The sequence below is a fragment of the Simochromis diagramma genome, unplaced genomic scaffold, assembly GCF_900408965.1.
Source record: "Simochromis diagramma unplaced genomic scaffold, fSimDia1.1 OVJJ01000031.1, whole genome shotgun sequence".
NCBI lineage: Eukaryota > Metazoa > Chordata > Actinopteri > Cichliformes > Cichlidae > Simochromis > Simochromis diagramma.
Window position 1 is genome coordinate 1,940,009 of NW_024386983.1, and position 25,790 is coordinate 1,965,798.

The following is a 25,790-nucleotide window of genomic DNA, read 5'->3' on the forward strand; positions in this document are numbered from 1 at the left end:
AGCACGTGAATGACAGCCCGCACAGCCATCCATAGGATCTGTGTGGGACCAACCACAAAGCATGAAAAAGCCATGAAATCTGCACAAATCCCTTTGCTTTACTTCCAAAGGTGTCTTCCACACCAGGTTTCTCTTAAACTGAAGCCTGTCTCGTTCTAACAAAGTTCTCAAATAAAAATCTTGCCAATTACCTTTTTTTCTCTTCTCATTTATCTTCCACATCCTTGTTCCAGAGAGCTAACTGACCTGTTTCAAACCTCAAAGCTTTATCACCCTTTTTTTAAAAACATTTCTCCAGTGCAAAGCTGATTTTAGCCACTGGTAGCTGTAAATGCCATCTTATATGCAGGTAATCTATTATGAACCCACAGGGCCTTTATCAGCAAATAGCAGTCCTATAAATACACATGTGAAATATATAAAACCATGAAACATAACTGCGCCATCCTTCAAATGTTGCTTTGTTTTTGTTTGTTTTAATTGATTTTTATTTTTGTAATTTTCCCTTTCAAACTCTTGCTTCAAGTATCGAGACTCTTGCTCTGAATCAAACTCAAGTAAAGACCTTTAGTGGGATTTGAGCTCTAATCTCGTAGTCTAGTTTGCAGAGTTTAATTAAATGTGGATCTGAAGTGAATCTTTGTGCGTCTTCCCGCTGCTGACTCAAAAACACTGAGCTCCTGCTCTCAGCCACAGCTGACGATGCACAGTCAGCTCTGCGCCGTGTCGCAGTGGATCTAAGGGCAAAGGGATATTGTGCTTTGGTGGACACAAAAAGATGGGTCATTTGTTAAAGTTGGAGTCCCAGTCTTATCGAGCCACGGGCAACATCTTTAATTTGTACCGCTGAGCAGTGTTTTCAGCAGCAGATAACAGAACAGTCTTGTGTCATGAAATTTCTTATGTGATGTAGGTCTTGTCCAGAATGCTGCTTCTTTTACAAATTTAGTGCTGAAACTCATTATTTCAATACAATTATATGTCCTGTTATGCTTCACTTGTTTTCTTCCATATGTAGCGTACACTGCTGGTGGATACTGATATTAAATCTGGCCAAAAGTTTCCAAAAGTGACATCAGTGTATGTAAATAAAATGTGTGTTATGTCAGAAGGGATTTCCTTATATAGTCGTCAGGCATACTGAGGCTCCACCCACTGGCTGTTTAACCCTTCACACTGTTAGGTGCAGTTAATTTGGGGTTAAAAGTGAAAGGAGCTATAAGTGCTTTTTTGACAGGATGAACCGATTTGATCAAATCCTAATTGTGCAGACGGATGTGTAAAGAAGCTGTTCTCGTTTGGGCTTTAAAGAAAAGTGTACACGACTTGTAAATCCAAATCCACTGGTGTTACGGCCTTTACGAGCAGCGGCACGCTGACTCAGACAGGCTCAGACACACACCAGCACTCAGAGTTCTGGATGAACATCCAGGGTTTTGGAAGCGAGGCAAACATTGACATATAGCAAATGGTGAGCTAACTGTGTTGCGGCACTGAGAGGCTGTCTGGATTTCACACTGTGTGGTCTGGCAAGTCTGTTACATGTCTGACTGACGAGGATGTATTGCAAGGTTTGCCAGCCAATGAAAACCCGGATCAGTCAACATGAAAGTAAATTTGTATCATAGATGCAAACCCGGGAGCAGCTCATTTTCTTTTTCCCCTTCACCTCTGAGCACACCTCATTAAAGGGAGGATGTGAGCAGTGCGTTTCTTCACAGGGGATGCACTTGGATCTGCCGCTTACAAACTAAGGCTTAATGAAGAATTTCAATCCACTGTATCATTCTTTTGCTGGCCTCAGATACAAAGTGAAAAGGTAACATAGAAGTCTCTGTGTGACTGGAGTTTAAATCAGCTGCAGTGGCGGGTTTTCCAAGACTTCCGGTGTAGCCTTGATATCCAGCGGGTGGATCGCAATTCAAGGCCCACTCATTGTTTACAAATGTACTTAAGAAGCGTAGTATATAAAAAGGCTTCCAAACCTGATGATGCATTTCAGTAAATGTGTTTCCTCCTTGCATGCATATGTAGCTTAGATACGATTGCCTATCTGTGTACTCTAAATCCTGATGGTTTTAGTGTGTGAGCAGCTGAGGTTAGTGGAGTTTGCTGACTGCACTGTCTCGTTGGGAGCATGGAGGGCAGTGAAGTGACGCTGACCCAATCAGGCCCTAATTTAAACGAGGCGCCCTCAGCCTCCAGCCAAAGGCCGAACTCACCTCGAGCTCAGAGTAACAGGAAGAACATCGCCAGTGTTGGACAGAGAGGAATTTAGAACAGAGTATTAATGGAGATGATATAAATGATGACTTGGGTCATATTTTGATGCGATCACAGCAGACAATATCTGGTCAGAGAGTAAGTAAGTTATTGTAAGTACAAGTAAGTGGTTATTTATTTATTTATTTATTTTTACCTTTGGCTTAGTGGTTAAACAGTGAGTTATTCTTTTTTCACTTCCATACACTCACAGGGAGGCACTGGGGACAGTTTGGGGTCCAGTATCTTTCACGAACAGCGCACTGGATGAATTGTTGGAACCACTGACATTCCAGAGAGGGCTGTCTAAACATTTGACTTATCATCAAATGTTTAGACAGCCCTCTCTTCCTGAGCAACAATATCAATAATCACTTCCTTACCTGCAGATTCTATAGATATTCACTTATCTTCAGATAGAGACTACCATAGTTGTATCACTGAAATAATCAGCTGTTTGCTATCCTAAATAGTATCACATACTAGTACTCGTATGTACGAGGTTGTCATACCAAGTGCAGATGTGTGCTTGGTCCTCTTCACTCCTTCAGATAAACGAATGAGGCAGGAGCTCAAAGCAACAGAAAACAGAAGGAGAGTGCTGCTGCCTGTTGATTTGATTTAATGTAACGGTGTTTGCAGAGAGGCTTGTTTGTCTCCTCTGCTGAACTTTTGTTTCGCTGGGCGTGCGCGTATGTTGGTGAAGGTCTCAGCTGTGTGTGGGGACGGCGCGGTGAAGGAAACATAACAACAGACTGTGTAAGGAAGTAGAGCTGTGATCCAAAGAAAAGGAAAAATCCAAAAGATTTGAGCGCAGATGAGATGACTTTACATTGTTGTTGGTGTTTGTTTACTGTATGGTCACCAGTAGCTGCAGGATCAATCATTCACTCATTTATATGTATGAGGTTCTCATGCTGGTATTGCCTGGTGACTGGTTCACACTCGTACCAGTAGCACTGGGACTAGTGGCGATGCTACTGTTTTCTTTCTGACACTTGGACTGTAAAGATTCTCCAACCTGATGTAAACTGCAGTGTTTACTGTAGAAGAAAAGTTTCAAAGCTTTTAATCTGATGTTGTGCTTATGACAGTGCAGCTCTGGGATCGTACACATACTATCATCCACCCCGACCTCTTTCATGCATTTTTCTCTCCCAGTGAAACATCAGTTCGACTGAAACTGAAGTCTCTGTTCATGATTTATCTCGAGTCTTTTATCACGCGGTTGAAGTGGCGTCTGATTTTTGTTTCACTTAAAATCTCCTTGAAATAAATGGCAAACAACAGGATGATTTAGATCACTTAACAAGAGCCAAAGTGCAAGTCAGGGAGAGCTTTCAAACTATAATCTGCTGATGTGGTCATCCACAAGCTCTCTACTTCACATAACGACGCCATTGTTTTCAATACTGGCATCAAAAGAAAGCGATGGAGAATGAACTTAACTACTATTTGACTGAAATTCCAACTTATTTCTAGTGAATTTGGCGTTACAGCATTTTAAACCAGTTTATTTATTTATTTTTACCATCTTGTCTGCCGTGCTCCTCGCTTGGTGACTAACTGCAGTTTCTGTTTTACATATGCAGCAGGATATAAATTAGCATAATTACGTGTAAAGGTTGCTTTAACTCGACACTGTGAAAATCACTTGGACAACATTAATGGTGAGATAGACTTAAATGTGGGCCCCACACATCACAGGAGCAAAGCCAGCAGCACCACGCATGTTTATTGGTTTGTTTATTGAAATTTCTTTCATTCCTTCCTGTGCGCACTTATCCCTTCTTTCTTAATTTTCCCATTCTTCTCCAGTTGCTCGTCTTCCTCCTGACTCGTAGAGCTTAAATCAGGCAGCAGGGAGAGAGCAGATAAGGCCAAGGACTTGTAAGCTTGTATATCACTGCTGACAGGCAGGATTGCCTTTATCTCTGAGGAAACCCAACACCACAGGGCATTGCTCAAGGCTGAAACCAGTAAAGCTTCCCCAGTAGATCCCAGTACACTTCCCAAAGCTGTAGCGCAGAGCCAGCTTTATTATCGACCCTTGTTGCCTGGGAAGATATATGATGCTTTAGATCGCACGCACACGTACACACACTTCAGATGCAATAGCAATTCAGTTTCCTCCGCTCCTTCATTATATGTGTGTTTACTGCATCTGAGATAATGGCCTGTTCCTATTGGCTAAAGCCTTTGCAGTATGTAATCCTCAGGGACCTATCAGAGCTCAGCGCTGTCTGGGGAGTGCTGGGCTGAATGTACTCATACCCTGTGGGTAGTCCGCCGGGAACTTCTTTTTCCTGTGCTGGGAAGTCAGTGAAAATGAGGTGCGTACAGATCAGGGTGTGTGTGTGTGTGTGTGTGTGTGTGTGTGTGTGTGTGTGTGTGTGTGTGTGTGTGTGTGTGTGTGTGTGTGTGTGTGTGTGTGAGAGAGAGAGAGAGAGACAGAGAGAGAGAGAGCAGGGGTTAAGGCTGTAGAGACCAACAGAAATTTCTCTGTTTTCTTTTAAGTGTTGTTCCACCACAGTGGATCAGTGGCCAGAAGGAAAGAAGGAAACGTATACGTGCACGGTTTCCTGGCACAGTACTTGTGATACAGGTAGTGATAAAGGTTAAGTATTTGGGTCAATAGGTGGGTGAGGATAGAAGATTTTATGACTTCAACAAAATAAGCACGAAGTATCTCGAGTTCTTGCTCTTGAACGGAGCAAAAGAGAGCAAAGTTTGCGGTGTGCCTGTGCCAGGCTGTCGTATCACAGAGAACCGGTCATGAAAGCAAAGTTTTGGCAGTAAAAGATGGATTCATGGATCTGCTACAACAAAAACAATAGCAGTCATTGTGCTGCGTTGGCCAAACATGGCACATCCAACCAACAGGTAGCCTTATGCTGTGATGAGTAAAGTAAAAGTAGCTCATTGCATTCATCATTTCTGTGGCTTCAAGTGAATTTTGATGAATAAAGCTGTTTGTAAACTTGTTTTTGGCAAACTCGCTCAGCACTTTCTGAGTTAAACACAAAGGAAATGAGACAGCCTGTTGCTTCTGTTGCCAGCACACTGCCTGCAGTCTCTCTGCAGCTTATTGTATGTTTTATAAGATATAACTGCTTGTTATGATGAAAGCATTAAACTGTTACTTTTTAAAGGATTCTTTAACTCTTTACAACCTAAACCATAAAATCATTTTCAATTTTTTTGAAAATGGAGGGTTTATTCAACCATCTGACATTTTTTTTCTAATAATTAAATATCAGTTTGCAAAAATGAATTGTAATTTGTATAATTTGTGCTACATCAATCTCAAAAACTAATCTATCAAATACAGTACACTAGGAGTTAAGGGGTTTAAAGAGCTACCGGGCACACTAAAGTCTAAAGTCATCACGTTATGAGTTCGTTAGTAGCTGGACATGGTTATTGTCAGTTATATTCTTAAACAAGAAAAAAAAGTTTTTATCACACAGACTCTGAAACTGCTGGAAAAAGTGCTAACATTGGAAATCACGCTCACAGACGTAGTCTTTAATTTGGTGAGTCAGCGCCCAGGGTAGCTATGAGCACAGAATATGAGCGATCACAAACACTGATGGGTCACTGGCAGCAGAGTGGCAGAGATTTTTCCAGGGACAGTGATTTTATTTTGCAGAGAACTAATAGGTCAGCATGCTGATTTCTCAGATCTCTCTCTTATTTTGAAAACCCAACGTGTTCTGTACCAGTATTCGGCTCCGTCATAACTCCTCGAAAGCTCACTGAGAGCCTTTAAGAGCTTGTCAGCCTGTGATATTTGAAGGTGGCTCCTTCTCCTCACCTTCAAGTTCCTCTGGTTTCTTTTTCTTTTTTTGTCCGCTTTCTCTTCCGCAGCTCGTCTTCTGTCCCACACCCCACAGCCAGTCACAGAAAATGTCTGCTCCCTGAGCCTGGTAGCTGGTAAAAGGGAGTTTTTCCTTCCCACTGTTGCCAAGTTCTTGTTTATAGGGGGTTGTGTGGTTTTCTCTTTACCTTAGTCGCCTTGAGGTGGCTGTTGTTGTGATTTGGCACTTATATAATTACACTGAATTAAACTGAGTTGGTGTCTATGCCTTCGGCCTGCCTGCTTTTGCGAAACACACTGGGTGCACAGCCTTCATTCTTCTTCTTCCGGCTGTTCTCTTCGAGGGTCACCACAACAGACCGTCTGCCCCCATCTCGCTTCATCCCTAGCATCCTTCTCCATCACACCAGCCCTCTGCATACATGTAAGTGGCCGATACTGTCGGTTAACACACTGTGTCCGGCACCTTATAGGAAAAGTGCGATGGATTAGTTTGTTTTCTTGACAGCTAGCAGTTATGTGGTATTGACATTGAAATTGCCTTGCTGGCTTGTGAATCTGGGAAGCTATCTAGCTTTTTTAGTCTCACACAAACACTCCTTCAGATTTTTACATAAAGGCTGGCAGCCCAATGTTGGCATCATGTCGCAGAATATGATGACATCTTGCCATCTGATATGTTATTTACACATCAGTGTGGTTACAGCAGAAAAGATCTTCACAGTCTGAATATGTAAATGCGACAAGAGGAGGAGGAGCGGGAGGGAGGAGGGCTAACAGCAATCCTGTGTGGGACGCGATGTGTCGTAAATGCTGATTACAGTATCCTGCCACTTCCATCTCTCCAAACGTATCGCTACTCGATGACAACCGCCTCACCATCCACCCCCACCCCCACACCATCTATCTTTCTCCCATCTGTTTCCCCCACTCTCCATCTTATTTACTTTAGGTGAAGCTCCAACATGAAGCTGTGGTGTTGCTGATGCGATCTCTGATTGCAGCATCCCACCATTTCTGTCAGTCACAATTCATCACTTTATCCGTTCCTCTCTCCCTCCATCCTCCTCTTTCTCTCCCTCTCTCGCTCTGTCTTTGTATTTATTTGTTTATTTACCAAAAGAACGATTTGATATGAAGAAAAGATGGAGCTGATGTTGCTTTGATGCGATTGCGACATCCCACCCTTCCTGTCAGTCATAATTTATCATTTTAGATGTTTCACCCTCTCTCTTTCCCCCCTTCCCTGTCTTCCTGTCTCCTGCACGTTGATTTAGTGTGAGAAGGATGTGATGAGAATTAGCCTGCTGACGTGATCTTGTGATGTTGATTGCAGCATCCCACCACTTCTGTCCACCGCAATTTAGTATTCGTTGCTATGCCAGCCCACTCCTCCTTCTTCCTGTGTCTGAAGAACATTTTCTTCTCAGACTTTTTCAAAATGATAATTATGACAAAATAGTTTTGTCGAGGCTTGTTAGTGCACTGTGTATCAGCACGAAATGTTAATATATTGAATGTGTGTAAAAGACTGGATTCATGGTCTTTTCACTTCTCATCCTCACTGAAATTATTATGAACTTTCAAATAGTCCAAGAGACACTTCTCAAACCTCCACAGCCTCCAAATGTGGATTTTTATTGCTATTCTAATCTGGAACATCACATCAGCTGGTAATATCCACTGGAATGATGTCAGCTGACAAAAACAAGTTCAGACAGCTGATGAGGTTTGAAAAGAAAGACATATTTTACTACTGTGAGCTAATGCTAAAGCTATTTATTAGCGCTGTGGGACTTTTTTTCCCATGCAACAGGGGGGCTGTTTTGTGTGTCCACATCCAGCAGACTCTCACACTACTCTCTTATTTGGGTTTGTGTCGACCTGCAGAATGTAAATGAACAGACAGACAAAGGCTCACCTGGAAACATCAGGCGAGCGTTTGTCTGAACGCTTGAAAGACAGCAAACAGTTGAACAAATGTTTCAGAATAAGGCTCGATTTCATTGCATATCCAGAAAACGTGCTGCACGCCTTAAAGGACAAAGACCTAAAGTTCAACGCGTGCTGCACACGTGAGCATCGTCTGAATGAATTTAACCTGCAGGACCAGCAGAAAGTAAGAGACAGCAGTCCCAAACAGCTGCTTAAACAGGCTCTATGAGTGCGACTCGTTTCCATTTGTTTTTAAACTTAAAAGAAATAAAGCTTTGATATTTACAAAGTCTTCTAATATTAAAAAATGTGATGATATGTCCCAGACCTAGTTTCATATTAGTTACTTGTTTAAATTTAAAGTGTGCATGTTGTTGTTGTAGTTAGGGAGCTGAAAAGCCTTTTGTGTTTTTGAGCTGCACTAAGATTTTATTTATATAGCACCAAAGCACAACAAGCCCCTCACTGTGTTTGATACTGCACGATACACAGCCCACAGTAATGCAACGATCCATTTTATTGTGTCAAATGCTGCAGTGAACCTCTGAACTCTCAGCGCTGTGGCGCAAACGTCCTAAGAACAGACATACGCATTTCTTCGGTGAATCTGTGTGCAGAGTTGCTCCTCGTGATTTCACATCGATCGTGTTATTAAAACGCATCCGGTCAACAAGCCGAGAACATGCTTCTTCCAGAAGATCAAAGTAACCGTTTAAAAGTAGCTGATGTCTGTTTGCTGTGTTTGGGACACAACTTTGTGGGTTTTTTAATGTAACTCAGAGAGAACTTCAACCTGAGGAAGGAGCAAAAGTCTGTGTGAACGTAATGAATGTGGGTCAGCATGATGAGCTCGATCCATAATTCCCACATGCTTTATTAGAGCTCTGTTTCTGTTTCTAAGTTCAGGGATAAGAGATGAATCCATTTCCACCACTCGACTTTGTTATGGTGGAAGTTACTTTCATATATCATTAAAACAGCTTTTAACTTCTGTGCCTGACTCCACAGCTCAGTGTGAATTACTGGGACAAATACCAGCAGCAGTACTGGTTATAATGGGTGTTCTACACTGATTAGAAACATTTACTTTCTTTAATGTTGTTGCGTGTCTGTTGCATCACTATTAATCATGATGAAGGAAAAAAATGAAGCATAATTGTAAGTAATAGAAATGAATGACTCTGATTCCCTTTGTCTGTTCTGTGTTTCAGTGTGCGATCCTATTATGACCTAAAAGAGCAGCGAGATTGTGTCATTGCTGTAACTGGTATTAATGGCACTCATACTGGTGACTGCATGAAATTTTGAAGTAGTTTGAAGCCGCCTTATAACCATCAGAAGAGCTGAGTGCAAACACCTCAGGGAGCTGTTTACAGAGCAATGTCAGCCACACAGAAGATGAAATACTTTATTATGCACTTACGAGGCAGTTATACTAATGTAGTGCTTTTGTACCTTTGAAAAGTATATTTACAGGCTTTTCCAGGAAAAAAGTACAAAGTGTCCTGTAGCTGCTAGCTCTCTGCTAAGCTACAGCTTCATGTACCAGAGTCACTGCCCTGGACCTCTCCACTGTGTGTCTGTGCATTGGAGGTAGAGTACAGTTTATAAGTCCAGCTCGGTTCCCAAGCTGCCTGCCGTTAGCTAACAACACTCGAACCTTTATCCATCTCGCAGCTACAACCCAAATAGAATCACTGGTTAGTCTAATATACATGTGGACAGATGGAGGAAACAGGAGAAAAGGCAGAGGCAGAGCTAGAAAGATATGGAGACAGATACAGAAGGAAGCTTGTTGGAATGAACGCTACATGGTTTTATTTAAGTTACATCAACAGTTAAACTCATTAAAGTACATCATTTATTTTTCAGTCTATCTGAGCACACGTTGTCTCCCGCACCTAAAAGAAGAAACTGTGTAACATTTACCTTTTACTGCACAATCTGTGCATATAGTTTAGATGTTGTGTGCTTTGTTGTTTTGCACGTAACTGATGTCTGTGTGTGGGTCAGTACATTAACACTCACACATGCCAATACATGTTCACACACAAGAATGTAAAAATAAACATGCACGTGCACTTAAACACACACACACACACAGCTGGTGCCATCTGTTGAATCACAGTAGATTAGCTTGTTGGTGGGAGCAGCCTCATCGCTCTCTCTCTCTCTCTCTCACACACACACGCACACACACACACACACACACACACACACACACACACACACACACACACAGGCTGTGATGTGCCAGTGTCTTGGGGCCGAGTATGACAAGGTGTCAAAGTGTTTTGCTCTGCCTGCCAAGTATCTCTCTCGCTCTCTCGTCAGCTCCGCCTTCCTCCCTACCTCTCGTCTCATGTCTCCTTTTCGACACGTGCTGTTGATCTTCACTGTATTTTTTGTCAAAAATAATAGTAAAGAATATCAGTATTATTTAGCATCTTACATACAGCACACTTATCTAAGATAACCCAGGCAATACCTCACCATTAGTACTGATGAACTGTGGTTGCTGGTGTTCACTGTAAGCCATTATCATATGACTGGAGTGAAAACACATCCATCTGTGCTGTTAGTGAGTCGGGCATTTGCATCTACTTATCAAGGTCAAGCATTCAGTGTCCTTTGACAAATTTAAAAAGTTGTCTTTACTTAAAATATTGATAAATAAAATCTACATTACCGTATTTTTCTGGCCATAAGGCGCACCGCATTATAAGACACACTGTCGACGTTTATAAGTGTGGCTTATAGTGCGGAAAATACGGTGCTTTGCAAATGATCCAAAAAGCTAAAGCTACTTTTTAGCGTGCTGCACTTAGTGAGATGACGTTGGCTTATTATTGCATTGCAAAGTAAAAGCCTCATATAATTTCATATGTTACAGTGACATGGAGTCATTACTCACCACAGGAGTCTTAATCACGATGGCCTTTGTAGTATGCTTGCCCACACAAACACTTGAGACCAGATCCCACAGCACTACATAAAAGAAATAATGACCACACTAATGCTATGCCATGAACTCTATAACAGTGCTATTGTACTTTCACAGGCAGTCAGAGTCAGCTGGCAGGGAGTCAGAACAGACTGTTATGTCCACTGGGAGCTGCATGTTGAGTAGATGTTTATATTGAGTTCAGTCACCCATGCTCTATATGTGGCATTGCAGGCAACCACATGCCAGCACACACAGAGGTCTGTTGGCATCTCCACTAAACTGAACCATGATTCCTTTAAGTGAACTGGATATGTCGCTCACCAGTATACTTTAAGTTAAAATGTTGTTAAACACGCCCTACAGTAGACTGGTGACCTGTCCTGCCAATGCACTGGCACCATCTGGCACAGCCTCCAGCCCTGAATTGGATAAGCAGTTTATAAATTGAACGGGTGAAGTGATGATGTTAATATACACAAAAGCTTTTCCTTACAATGAATTTTGACAAGTGGTGCGAAATACCAACAATATCTGAGCGGGTGTGCGTCGGTATGTTTACTGTGAGTGTTGTGCACATAATGATTTTTCTATCCTTGATCCCTGTCTTCTTAACACCTTTAAGTTTGTGACCTGAAACTGTCTAAATGCAATAAATTTATCTTTTAAGTGATTCTCTGTATTTGCCTTTCCCTACTTTTTAATCCACAGCAAAAGACAGAAAGTAGTGGTAAATCCACTACAGGTTTAAACACACACACACACAGACTGTCCATCTTCTCCTGAACCGTAGCCCAGTTTTCCAACCAGTCTATGTGTGTGTGTGTGTGTGTGTGTGTGTGTGTGTTTGTTTGCTTATTTTGGTGAGCACAGCTTGAGTGTATTCATGTGCACGTGTTGGAGACAGAACGTGTCTGTGTGTGAGTGTGGGTGTAAGAGTGTGTGTGAGAGGGTGCCATCTGTTAAAATATTGAGTGGAACAGACCAGTATTATTCCCACAATCCCTCCCCTGCTGTCCCTTCTCTTTGCCATCGTTTACTCTCTTTTTTTCACCACCGTCCCTGCATCTCTCCATCCATCGAGTTATCGTGCTATCTCTGCCTCCTCTGGTAACTCGCTCTTTATTTGCACCTCCTCTTTTCATCTTCAGGCTATTTTTCCTGCAGCATCTCCACGGACCCACACTTAAAAACAACAGCATCATCAGCGTATCATAGCACACAAGACACACACGCTTACATTTGTGCACATTACGCAACATCTGAGCGTTACTGGAATTGTTTGCATTAGCTAATTTGGTGAATATGTATTCATTCATTTTTTGTGCAGCATTGTTTGATTTTTCGTTTCCATCTAACGTGAACACACTTCATTTACTTTCTGGATGCTGCTTTTTTTTTGTCACGTGTGTCCATGGAGCCAAGTCCCAGGGTACCATGTAAACTGAGCATGAAATGCAAAAAGGATGATGTATTCACAAATGCAATGATATGTAAGATATGTGTTTACTGGATGAAAGGAAAGTGATGTAAACAGAACGTAAGGCTTTGTGTCCACCCAGCTGACACAAAGATATTTCCTTTTTTTAGCTTTACTAAAAACAAAATCCACAACATCTGCTTGTTTTAGAGTTGCAGTTATTCATGTAAATATTTCTAGGATGTTTGTTGGTTTTGTTCTATTTGACAAATGTCATTTAAACAAAACGTATTCAAACATATATTTGAATAGGAAAACATTTTGTACATCCTAAGTTTGACACAAAAAAGGAACGAGGGACTAACAGAGAGAGGAGCCGACAGGGAAACCAGTAATAAAAACCAAGAGATGAACCACGATTGCAAACTGAAAGTCATCACTGAATGAACTGTGAAATAGAGTCAGCAAAAGACTTAACATTGAGATCACAAAGCTGCAGTCTTCAAAAATAATAAAGAAATCCAAATGTTAACACAAAAATCAAGCACTCCAAACACAAAAGCAGCAATAAAACACAAACCAACAATCCAGAGATCAACAACACAACCAATCCCAGGGACCGTGGCGCAATGCTTTTATAACTGAAGCCTCACCAAAACATCACTCCAAGCTTTGTCTCGGGGCGTTGTCAATATCTGTGTGGTTCCAGTCACAAATCTCAGACCTGGACAATTGTGCTGACAGCTCATAGTCGCAGGGTGATGCAGTGCACTCCACCCAGCTGCATTATCCTTGACTTCAAATTCCAACCAGGGGATTTATTCTCAGGGTGATCCTGACCTCTGACCTCACTGTGCAATGGAAAGTCAAGTCAGGAATACCCTGTGAGGATCCGTGAAGCATCCCATTATCATTTTAAGTTTGAGCAGCGCCTAAATTAGCTCTTTTTTTTTAATAATATCAGCTGTCTCAGTTTTTTTTAATCAACAAAACCCTTGGTGCTTTGGTCGTGTGCTTGATTATTTTCAAGAGCAGTTTGGCCACAGTTATTCTCGTTGGTTAAACTGCTGTTAAAACAGTTTAAGTGTGTTTACTTCTTATCTTTTTTCCGTGAAAGTTTAATATAAATCGAAGTGAACGTGTATTCAAAGACCCCCAAAAGTCCAAATTTAATGTGGTCAGACGTGTTAAACTGTCATGGCTACAGTGGCACATGTTCCAGTCTCAGGTTTTTTTTAAAGATAACTCGAGATTTAACTCGTCCCGATCGATTTTATGGCTAAGTTACTTCTTAATTAGTGCCACGCGTCCATAGCACAACTGTTAATATTTAATGACTGAACTGACAAACCCGAGAGATGCCAACCAGCTACCAACTCTGCTCAAACCTGAGACTTAAACCTTCTCAGACATTTTGTGGAAGCAGCGATGTGAGGAAGGTAAAACTTGATGCCCTAATTTCTAGAAGTTGAGTTCATGGCTGGAAAAAAAAGAAAAGTAGTTTACGTCGGCTTTCAAAGTTTTATGCACAGGTTGAAAAAGAAACACTTATTCATTTTTTGAAGATTTCAGCAGCATTTTCATCACCACAGAGATAAAAATGTCAACCAAAAACAAAGGGACTCTGTCCTTCATCTCTCTGCCTCGGCTCTCCGCCTGCCTTCTACCTTCCTCCCTCATTATGTCCTCCATTATTCTCTCCCATTCCACATCTACCTGTCGCCATGTTGTTTTCTATTTCTGAAATGAATGCCCTCAGATTTTCATTCTCTCCTCCTTGTCGCGATCTAATACATGAATGCAACAGAAAAAAGATGTTTTTTCTTCACTCTGCTTCTTGCTGTTCTTATATTTTTTGCCAGCGAACCTTTTCATTTAATTTTTTTCGCCTCCTCGAGCCTCCTTGGGGGCTTGTTGATCTGAATTTATGGCTCTGTCTTCAATGTTTTTTTCCAGCTCATTTTCTTTCTATCCTAAATCTCTCATTCTCTTTTCCTTTGACCATGTCTTTGTCTGAATACATGTATTTCTGTTGGCACTGCGGGTGTTTGGTATTTTAGTCGTCTCTGCCGAACCGACGGAAGAATTTAAAGTTTTTTGAGCCGCTTCTCTTCTGTGCGCGATTCGGTTTTATAAGATGCTTTATAAAAAGAATATATGTGCTTCTGTAATACTTCATCGACCATTGTTATCACCTGCAGCGGGTGAGCAGATTTATTTTCCTGGTGAATGCCAATGCGAGTTCTGTATTATTGACACAGCTACATCTAATCTAACAGCACCAGACCACCTCTCCCCACCCGGGGGATACTGGGTATTTGATTTGGGCTCCGTCTCCATCTGGGCTCCAGCAGAAAAAGAGAATTGCAAAGAAGTAATGCCATGCTGCTTCCAATACCCTCAGCGTGCTGGGAAGTTCAGGCTTCACTCTGGCTTTTGAGAGATTTAGATGGTGAGGGGACAAGCGAGGTTGGGCCGCCATGTTGGTAACAGATTGAAGCCTCACCAGGACGAAAAAAACCTCCACTCAGAGTATACCATCCATATTGGAAGAACACAGAAATCGTGAGGCAAAGATTATCACACCAGTACTTGAAGTTGGAGATTTACTGTGAGCACTCTGAAGCTGAAATCAGTAATTGAGCTAAATGTTAGAAAGAGTGCTAATCAGTTATCGGACAGGCACTCCAACAGAGATGTGTCTATAGCACAACATTATGCACCACTTACACTGATTTACTTCACTTGTCGGAGCTGCGGCTCCCATAATTTGGTAGATTTGAAGGAGTGAAAATGAAAAGAAGAATACAAGCTTCTGTGAGGTAGCTACTTCAGTCTTGTAGTTTAGCCAATATCTGTTTTATATTTAGGAAATCTAGTTCCCATCAAGCTAGACAACAGAAGAAACAGATTAATCTCTGAATGAGCAGAAGCTGTTGTTTCAGCTTTTATTGCTTCTGTGACAGCATGAGGAGGCGGTGCCGGGAGGTGTCACGTAACCATGGATAACATAGGCATGTTAAAAATATTGCATGGGTGATGCTTATGTGCTAGTCTAAACTCTTTCACCACCTATATGCAAACATGCACTTTTTTCTACCATGTTATTCATTAAGTCTTTTCCAGCTATGCTTATAATTAATGGTCTCACATTAGACCACTAATCCCAGTCTCCTGGGTGAAGTTCCTGTTTTGGTATTTAAATGTAAGCTGATGAGAAATTAGAATCACAAATGTGTGATTACGTGGAGAAAATCAGATGTAATAAGTGGAAAAGGCTGATCAGAGAGCACACATGAAAGAGAAGAAACAACGGACAAGGACAGGTGAGCCTGATAGAGGACATTTGCATGACAGTGACAGAGATGTAAGACAGACAGAGGGTGAAGATGAAAGGGAAAGGACGACTCCGATCAATAATCTCAGAGAGTGCAATATTGGAAACTTGTCCAGTGATCCGTGGAGTGTGGGAGGACTACAAGATGTACACATCATAGATACACCGTCCAAGGATAAATAACCGCATATACACTTACACCTGCAGGCTGGAAGTCAGGTATCTGAATAATCTGTTTGTCACACACACAAACCAGGATTCTGTAACCATCCTCCACGATTTCATCTTTAACAGCACAGCAGAGGAGTCGAATCCTGATTATCCACCTTCAGCTTCCTTCCCGACTGCACACGGATTGCTTGTTCCTCCACCTACCAAATTTTTCTCCTCTCCATGGATGGAGGAGTGTTTTAAACGTGGGTCTAATTCTTTTCTTTTCCACATTATTGCTATTGATTGCATAAACAATAAATAGAAAATGACATAGATCTAGTGTATCAGAATGATAATTTGTGAAACAGAAGACATGACTGGAGCTTGTACAGCTGAGTGTTTCCTGTCGAGGTGGCTCTTCTATGCTGCACCATGCGTTTGGGTCGGTTTCTCCGATGTAGAGGTCCGAGCGCTCCTCGGTGTGTCGGGCCAGCTGAGCCTTGTCCAAAGTGGGAAAACAGACAGATACATCCAGCATTCACATACACAGAAGAAAAGTCTTAAATTTAAAAACCCAAGGCCCCTCTTCAATGATAATCGAACCATGTAGGTTTTGTGAATTAATAAGTGGACCGTGTTGTATAAATATTGATGAGGATGTGAGTACACCCATAACCTCTGCACACAGGGGTAATTTATTTTTCTCATTAGTTTCAATTGCTGTGTGCTCCCACCAGTGCTGAGTACTGAAAGTATTTTTGTAGACCTTTGAAAATGGACTGCATTAAGTCCAAAATAAGTCCAAAGAGTAGTTTTCTAAAGGTCCTGATTTAGAAATCATTAGTATTCTAGTAGAGGATGTATGTTTTTAGACCTCAGCTAGCTCTGCTGAAGTGTTTCTTCAGACCATCTGCAGTGAAACGTGAACCTCAGAAGAATATTTCATGTTTGTATCAGCTAATGTCTTCCAGTCCTTTACTTCTGTTTAGAAACACATCAGTTTAAAGGGTGTGACTGCCTGAACTCAGACCGTTTGTGCCATTTATTTTGTATGTATGTTTCTAATATTCCAAGTAAATAGTAGTAATTATTTTATTAGGCTGTGTTTAAACCAGTTTGGCTCTGATGTAAGGATACTTCGACTGTGCTTAGTCCCAAACGTCAGCTGTACGGAGTAGAGATAATGAAGCTTAAACAGCCCAAGAGACATTTCGTTTTCTGTGGATTTTGTGAAGACCTCACCAGATCGTGAACAGAGAGGTATTGCTGGACTACACCACTGTCAATAGGTGATAACACAACAAGGTTAATTTAAATCCTTGTATGGACCATGAGCTCTTAACACAGAGATCACCAGATTCCCTGATTGGCGGCACCCTCCTGCTACCTCACACGTTTTTTTGTTTCTTTTTCCTTGGTGTGTAACATTACCTTGTGATAAGAATTTAACGCCCCACACGTGACAGTGGGTCGGGTGTTAAGAGGTTTTTGTCACTTCACATATAAGAGGAGGATATAATGGTATCATTTGGAGTTTATTATCCTCTAAGTAACCTGATAATTAAGTAATGCAGTTTTAACGGAAGAATTATTCAAAACGAGTGGGCGGTGTTTGCAACGATAATCACTGTCAGTGTATTTAAGGATTGTAAATGTGCTGTCAGAGAGAAAGCTTCAGCACCTGGAGAACTGTGACAGGCTGATATTAAATAAACATCCATTGTCTGTCTGATATATTGGCCTAACGCTGCTCTCATTATCTCCATGGTGTAAATTTGACAGTGGCGTGCTCCCATCCAGCCCCGTCTTCAATATCACCCGGCTCCATATCCTCTAATAAAAACGTATTTTGAATTGTGAAAAGACAATCCTTTTGACCTTATTCTCTCTTAAGTTCTATTACTGCACTTCAGTTTGTAATATTACAGGAATATTTTAGACGACATGGCCCTCCTGATCCTTTGTCTCCAGCAGCACTGGCTGCCTGGCACACAGTACTGATGAATGTCATTTCATTTTTTTCCTTTTACCTCATAGTGAGTTTTGGCATCAGTGGAGAGTTGCTCTGGATTAAATGTCAGACAAATGTCAGTTGCGCCTTCAGAAGTTTGTTGTATAGTTTCATGATGCAAATGGCTTTTGTGCTGTTAGTGATTCGGGTTTATTTCGTGCTGAAGCTGTTCAGATGAAGGCAACACAGGGACTTTTATGTCATGATATATATATCAAGTCAAGTCAAGTGGCTTTATTGTCATTCCAACCATGTGCAGTGGTACAGTACACGGTGAAACGAGACAACGTTCCTCCACGATTCTACATATAAAAGACCATCAACACAGGACTACAGAAAGTACGAGTGTGCAAAAACTGCAAAAAACAAAACAAAGACAGAACGATACAATTATACCAGATTAATTAAAATAGTTAATGCACTTTATTGTGTATATTTGAAATAAATACCACTTATAAAGAAAGAAAGGTTTGAAACTGTAACTGCAGGCCGCTGTTATGATGATTTTTTATGGAATAATATTTATGTCATAAGAAATGTGTGAGCAAGAGTGTCATGCTTTGCACGAGCTGCTGCTGTTTCACGCTCACGTGAGTCGCTCTCTGCGCTCGGGCAGAAATCCTGCTCGGAGGCGGAGCCCAAAAGGAGATGGGGTCCTAATGCGATTGGTCACTTTAATGGATAATCTGTTGATTATCTTTTCAACCTCTTGTAGTATTGAAACAGAATCAATAGTCATACATCTTCACAGTTAATCTAGTGCACATCCCCTCAGAGGTCTTTCATGCTCTCATTTGTTGCTGTGGCTTTTGACCGCGATCTATTTTTCAGATCGATTGCTCACACTCATGATTACTGACTCAGGATGTTTTCAGTCAAATGCCTACATTTGCTGATCACTTACATGAGTCCCATGTAAGATGCACATAATCACAGTTGAAGCACATGCATGGATCCATATTGGTGTGTTGGGATTGTGTTGGCGTTTTTTACATTTCTGTTTACCTTTTTTCTTTTAACCGATGCAGATTTTTGCAGTTCCATCACTTAAAAAAGAAACAATGTAACTACTTACTTATTTACAATGTAAGTGTGCAATTATACAGTGCTAAATGTTAGTGGAATCTGAAATTATATATATATATATATAATTATATATTCAGTTTATTCCAAGCACATTTTAAAAAGCGCTAGAGAACAAAGTCATGGATGCTCGTTATTTTTATTGTTTTAATCTGAAACTATTAATAAACCCTTAATACTCCTTACATCGCTACTTTAGAAAACCACCATTATTTTTCTCTCTTTGTAGAAATCAGTTAGCTTTCACTGTCCTTGAGTAAAAGATATCAAGTGTGGAAGCTCAGCTTGTTTTGGTTCTTGTCTTCTTTTTCTTTCATACATAAAACGCTTCAGTCTTCATGAAAACCATCTTTTATGTGCAGCAGCTCCACAGACACATCAACAGCAATTGGACATGTTTGCATTGAATATGAAATGGTAAAAGTATTCATGAGCCGAACTGTTTGTGCGCCGCTGATTTAGTAGGGAACCCTTTTTCTTTCTATGCAGCTGTCCAGCAAATTCACATTCATCACGTTCTCCACTTATTCCATCTTTGGTAATTCACAACAGAGCCGCAAACAGCCGAATGCAAACAGAAGTCTGGTTATTGTGATAATTATTATTATTACAGATGTTATTATTATTATTATTATTATGGCTGATGTTTTTTCGCTGTCAATGCAAATGTCTCATTTTCATGATAATGCCCTGCTCGTCGGCCTCGCCGCTGTGTCTGACAGAGTCTCTGTGCTCTCTGTTTATTACTGCGCCTTCATTCCGCAAGAGGAAACAAGCTCCTCCAGATTCATCGTCACACTCTTCTCTGTGTTTGGGAAAAGTCTCTTGTTTTGATTCTCATGATTTCAAGATTTTGATCCAAACAGAACTGAGAAAGTTTCTGACCTTAAGATTTTGTCATGAGGAGCATCGCCTGTTTGTTTTTTTTAATGATATTTACATTGGAGCTAAAAAAAAAAAGTATTTCTTAGTTCAGCCCTGGAAACAGTTAAACATAGTGCAGGGTTGTTGTCGATATTTCGACACGTTCCCACTCCCAAAGTGTAACATTTTTAATTGAAAACTCGTCAATATATTACGTTTCCGGGCATCCAACAGGTCCCTATATTACGAGATCAGAAAAATGAGTAAAAAATGCGAACCATTTGGAATCAATCTGCACGTTTGTTTGTTTTACTTAAATTGCTTTGGAAAACACTGTCTAAGTCATTAAAGTGCTGGTCAAGGTTAGGGATAAGGTTATGGTTATGACTGGAATACAGGGCTGGAACGTGTAATACCGCAGGAGCGTCATTCTACTGGATTTCATCCATAACCCGGCGCGTAGCATAAGAACGAGGGAGGTCACCTTTCGCGTTCCTCAGGAATGCCTCAGGACTTGACAAATCATCTCGATATTACACCTCGGGAATGAGAACGGGCCGGATATTTCCAAACAATGTTTGACCTTGTTTGACGTATAATATTTTTTTGCCGTGTTATCACGATGCTCCTGACATGGCAGGAAGAAATAAAACATGTTCAAACTTTTTCATTGAGCAAAATGAGCAAAAGACAAAAAGTTGGGTTATTATCATTGTCATACATGATGCTGGTAAAGAGTAAAGTTTAGCAATTAAACAGTTCACTGCACACTTTACTGCAACCAACACCTTTCAAAAGGCACCGTTTGTCCTTTGAAACTGGTCTCAGTTTCCAGTTTGTCTTGCACTTTTGACAGTTTCATTCCTGCTTAGCGAGCAGTTCTTGAGTGTTTACAGACAGCAAAAGACAGTCTTTTAAAAAAAATAATAAAGTGCTTGAACAAACAGATAAAATGTCTCAAACACAAACCTTTGCAAAGTAGAGTTTGGGGATGTTAGGCAGTGGATGAAAGTGCTGCGAGGCGTAGGAGGGGGGACTTTCACTGCTTCAAAGCCCCAGCAGTTTCTACCCATGTTTGACCTGGTTGAACATCAACATTTTGGTGGTGGGGACAATTAAATTCACCAGCTGAAGTGAATTGAGTTGGAAATAAAAGCCTTTGTTTAAAGGATGATTTCACAATCTTGAATCTCACCGTAGCACAGTTGTGTTTTTTTCTGTGAGATGTGCCACGCAACATATCTCATTAAACGCGAGTCACACGAGGCTGCACGGCTTGCTGTCAGTCACCAGCATTTGATTTCCCAAGTTTTTACCTCATACAACTCTGATGTGACAAGCTCATTTAAATTCTTCTGTCTCATGTAGGGGAACGTGACCTTGGTCATAAAGGTTGATGATGTCACAACACAATATAGGATCGAATTCTTTCTTCTTCTTCCTAAAAGTGTAAATGTGTCCTTTTGCTTGTATGTCATAAGTTTGTTCTCATGTCAAACTGCTTTGTAATGTTCACGTTTGAGCTTTATTTCCCTTCATCTTTTTCTACAGCAGCTAATAAGGCTGCTCTATTACCGAGAAATTGTATCACGATTTGGTTTAAAATGTCAGGAAAATGTCCACAGTTGGTACTAAATGAAACCATTTTAAGTCTCATTTCTGACAAATTAAACTGCAGCCGCACTGTGATTTAACTTAACATGGACCTAATGACACAATCACTATCTATTATATCTTTTTCTCTTGTTCTCTTTGTCTTTCTCATCCATCTTCACACTATTCCTTTTCTGTCGTGTCGGAGTTTAACAGTTTGATTTAGAGCCACATATTTCAGAGTAGACCTTCCTCTGTGATTCATCGCCCTGCTCTCTCACTCTCCCCTCTGAATCTCTGCCTCTCTCTATTGAACATCCTCCCCGTAGAGCTGTGGTAGGTAGGTAGGTAATGGATTTCCAAGGAGCAGTTATAAAAACGAACACACTCACGGCGATGACCCGAGATTTATAGTTTGGTCTCTTCTCTTGCTGCCGTAAAAGAAAGGGATAATACAAAGCGGACTTATTTATAGACGCCATTCTTATCTCTTTTATTCTGTCCTTGCGATGCTGTGCTTGTATGTACCCTCGGTAAAGTCGGATGATTTCTACACTGATTCTAGGTTCGGTTTTCTGTTGTTTTTTGTGGTTTTCTTTCAAGGCGTTGCGTCAGACCCTAGTTATTTGGGGGTTTTTTTCGTCCAAGCAGAGCTGACATATTAACAATAACGTGGAACATCTGCTCTGCACATTAGCATTTTCTGTTTTCCAAAAAACTTACAAATCAATTCAGTTTATTTTCTCTCTTTGCTCTGAGATCGGGTCACAGATCCATCAGTCTCAGCACTGATGCTCAAATCTTCCTCCCCTCAGCCAACTCCTCCAGTAATCTTCTCTTTCCTCTCCTGATTGGACATGCTTGAAACTGCTCACCTTGATTCAGCTTAATTGGCCAGCAGTTGGTAATATAGCATTACCTCTAGATATGATATTTTAGTCCTCTTTCATTCTTTTTATTTTGCAGCTTTCATGTGTTTGAAAAAGCTCCTTTGGCCTGAGAGCAGCTATTACGCTCTGGCAACTCCAACATCTTCGCTACTTTTCACTGAAAGTTCAGGTTGTAACAAGCAGTTGTAATATATGTTGTAGATGTACTGCTACAGGAAGTAAAGGAAACACTGGGATGATGTTAACGTTGATTTTTGGTGTGATTTTCAATCCAGCGCTCAAATGGCTGATACTTTTTTTTCCAGTTCAGTTCAATTCAGTTGTATATCGCGCAAAATCACAGCAACTGTCACCTTATGGTGGTTAATATTGGCAGGTAAAAGGCCTACAGTAATACACCTGAGCATTATTAAACTGATGTCCACAGTATTGTTAAAGGAGTACACGTTGTAGAAATAGTTTTGTGTGCAGTGAAGATTTCCGTATCTTGTTTGCAAGTAAAGAAAAAAAGTCAAATGTAGAAGAAAGTCCGACAACAAAGTAAAGTGAGAAAAAAGGACAAGTGGTGTCAAGTAGAGGCAAAGCAAATGTGACATGGAGCTAAAGGGGAAAGTTGACAAGAAACAGTCACAAAGGTCAGCAGTGAGCACAGAGGCAGAGCCTGTGAAAGTGTGACATGAGAAAGATTATCAAAAGGGGAAAAAAGCTCAAAGAGAAAGGAAAAAGGATGAAGTGACAAAACCCAGAGACAAGGCCAATTTGATATTCAGCCTGTAAACTAAGGATGGGTTCAGTTTATCACCTCAGGGACGCAGACGCACTCGACCAAATCTCCACCTCATCAGTCATTCAAAACACTATCAGTCAACCAGGAAATCACCCATCAAACAGACACAGTAACCCACAATGAATCAGACTCGTACCAAATAGACTTGTCTGACTGACCGAGTGACAGGTCCCACTGGCGCTTCTCTGATTGATGAATACAAACATTCAGTCATCCAGACACCTTTGAGTTATCAACAGTGTCATATAAGGTTTGGGTTCAAAGATAAAAAGTACTCACTTTCTTCAGGTTTTGAGATGATTAATCATGTTGTTGCCATTTCACCCAAATGTTACCCAAATCCTGCCAGATAAACAGCATTCAGCTGTCCAACAGTTCTATTTATGTTGGCCAGAAGGTATGTGTCATCTCTGCTGATTGCTCAACACACTGCTGGTATTGTCCATCCCAGTATTACACCACGATCTGCATATAGAGATCCACAGGATATCGTAACAGTGCCATCTCTGCTTTCAGGCGCCACGATAAGAGAAGTTTGTCCAATAACTTTAATACAAACCCAATAAAGACTTTTAGATAAGGCCTCTACTTTTTTATTGGAAAGGTGTCTAAGGCTCAGGCCACATGACTCCCCTCTGCAACATGATGACTGGTTTCTGCTGGCGACCTTGAAGCCTCGCTCTGGTATCTGTTATCTTAGAGGCCTCAGTCTGTTTCTGGCATCTGTCTGTATTATTTTTAATTGTGTCTGCAGCTAAATGAAGGTCAGAAAGGAGCTTCTAGACAAAATATTAGAAAGTATTTAACTCCAGTGAAGGAATGAAGAGAATATGAAAGTATGAAATGAAGTATATAAATGTTCACAGTGGGAGGACAGTCTCAGAACTCGAGCATTAATGCCACTCACGTTTCCTAAATGTAGAAATACAGTAAATGGTTCGACAGATTGCAAATTACAATCTCCTGCAGCATTCTTTCTGCTTTGAGGAAACCTGATTCCATGAAATTTACAAATCTAACCAAACAGCCACACCAGCCATGCACAGTTTTATTACACGTATGACCTATGCAAGCACCATTTTACACGAATGATGAACACAACAACTAGGAAGGCTCGAACTGGTCAAAACTATGAAAGTGGCAAAAGCTAATAGATGATTATTCATCTATCAGCTTATTCTGATAGATGATTATATGAAATTCATCATCTTATATGTCTTATAATCTGCAGATTAAGAGTTTTCCTGTTAAAAACAACAACATTCAGAGAGCCCAGTGCCCCCTAAAGGGCGTGACCTTGACTTGACTCGATTTTTGCCAAAATTAAATCAGCTGCAGCTTTTATTGGTATCTACCATCACCCAAAAATTCAATATGATATCTTGAAAACTGTGGACACTAGACTGCTAACAAATAAACAAACGCAACTGATTTTACAGCAGATATGTTGAAGCATCACTGTGTCACACACTATAACAGGATAATCCCCAAAAAGTTATAAATTCTGTTAACAAAAGGCTGCAGGTAGAATGACAAATGCTTTTTTCTGGTTCAAACTGATAGCGTAGGAGTAACAGTACCTGTAACAGTGCTGCTGTGTTGGACAAATATTTGGAGAAGCTGCGACTCATTTTTCATCCAAGAGATCTAAAGAGTCGAGAAGTATTTCACTGGATGAGCAAAGAAGATGAAAAATAGAAGAGATTTGGGGTTAAAAAAAGATTTACAGACTGTTTGTGACTCGCTCATCATTCATGTTGAACGCACACTTAATAACCACACGTTAGTGCCATCATACATGTTTATACAGGTAGTTTATCTGAGCTGCAGTATTGTAATCATCCATCTTATTATTAACTCTCCTGTTTGATCAGCTGATGAATCAGTTTCACCTGTAAGTTAAAGGGTGTTGGTAGAAAAATCCTCTCATACCTTTGTGGTACCTTTGTGGTGTCCCCTTGAAGTCTCCTCTTTACTCTGACAAACTTTTTTGATGATGCCTAAAACCCCCCCTGGGGTTTCCGCGTGTCCCAGGTGGAGGATGGGGAAGTGAGGACGAGATGGATAATAAATTGCCTGTAAACACTCCATTGTATATTACAAATGTGGAGAAAAAAACCCTTAACTGACATTTAGTGCGCACGAGTGAGTAGATTCACTTCAGCATTCAAGAACAAGGACTGCCGTCCATTCAAGTTAGCAGCAGAGGATATTACTGCTAAATTAGACTTTTTTATTAGATTGTATGTTGAATGAAAATCAATATCAATTTGTGGATATAAAAGCAGCCTTAACGACAGTTGTTTACTTACAATTTTCATTAAAAAAATGCAAAAATTCTACCTGAAAGTTGATCTAGAGCCACATTACTAAAGTCAATAATCCACAGATGCCTTATGCATGTGCAAAACAACAACAACGAGCAAACCACTGATTACACTCGAGACCAGCAAAGCCAGATATGACTCTGCAAAAGACAACAACAAAAAAAAACAGTTCACCTAAAAGCACTTACACATTTCTGAAATAAAGTGTTTGGATGGATGAAACAAAGACAGGGTTTAAACTTTCTGCATCTGTAAGTTCTCTGGGGTCTGCTCAGGTCCACATAATATCACTTATGTCATCAAACAGTGAACATAAGAGCCCATCCGGTCTTTAAGTGATGGCGTATGAACTCTGCTTCCGGGT

General features: G+C 40.7%; 1 protein-coding gene across 8 annotated transcripts in view; it reads left to right on the plus strand.

The window, feature by feature from the left end:
- si:cabz01090165.1 (uncharacterized protein LOC100333421 homolog) overlaps positions 1 to 25,790 on the plus strand; it is a 378,602-nt gene that overhangs the window by 218,187 nt on the left and 134,625 nt on the right. The gene's annotated exons all lie outside the window — the stretch shown is intronic.